Source organism: Elephantulus edwardii, unplaced genomic scaffold (assembly GCF_000299155.1).
Source record: "Elephantulus edwardii isolate Elephantulus edwardi_28Jun2011 unplaced genomic scaffold, EleEdw1.0 scaffold00030, whole genome shotgun sequence".
NCBI lineage: Eukaryota > Metazoa > Chordata > Mammalia > Macroscelidea > Macroscelididae > Elephantulus > Elephantulus edwardii.
Window position 1 is genome coordinate 10,442,303 of NW_006399780.1, and position 568 is coordinate 10,442,870.

Genomic DNA, 568 nt, shown 5'->3' on the forward strand with positions numbered 1-568 from the left:
TCCATCTTTTTCTATTTTCTGAAATAGTTTATGTAGGATTGGTGACAGTTCTTCTCTGAATGTTTGATAAAATTCACTTGCAAAACCATCTGGTCTAGAGCTTTTTTTGGCTGGAAGTTGCTTTACTACCTTTTCAGTTTCTTCTTTTGAAGTAGGTCTGTTCAGGTGTTCAATTTTTATTTGTGTCAGTTTAAGTAAGTTGTGAATTTCTAAGTATTTGTCCATTTCCTCTTGATTTTCATATTTGTTTGACTATGTTGTTGTTGTTAAGTGCTGTAGGGTCATAGACAACCCATAGTGATCCTATGAATTAGTCTTGAACACAAAACTTTGATCTTCAAGTTCACAGAGATTCCAAAGGCACACTTTTTTTTGGAAATGCATGCCATTCCTGATTCCAAGCCTTTTTTAATTCAAAAGATCAACAAAAACCAGGCCTGAGTTATAGTTTTTCATAATATTCCATTTTTAGCCTTTTAATTTTGGTTGAGTCTGCTGTGACATTGACCATTTCATCTTTTAATAGGATTAGTTGTGTCTTTTCCTTTGTTAGTTTTGCTAGTGGTTT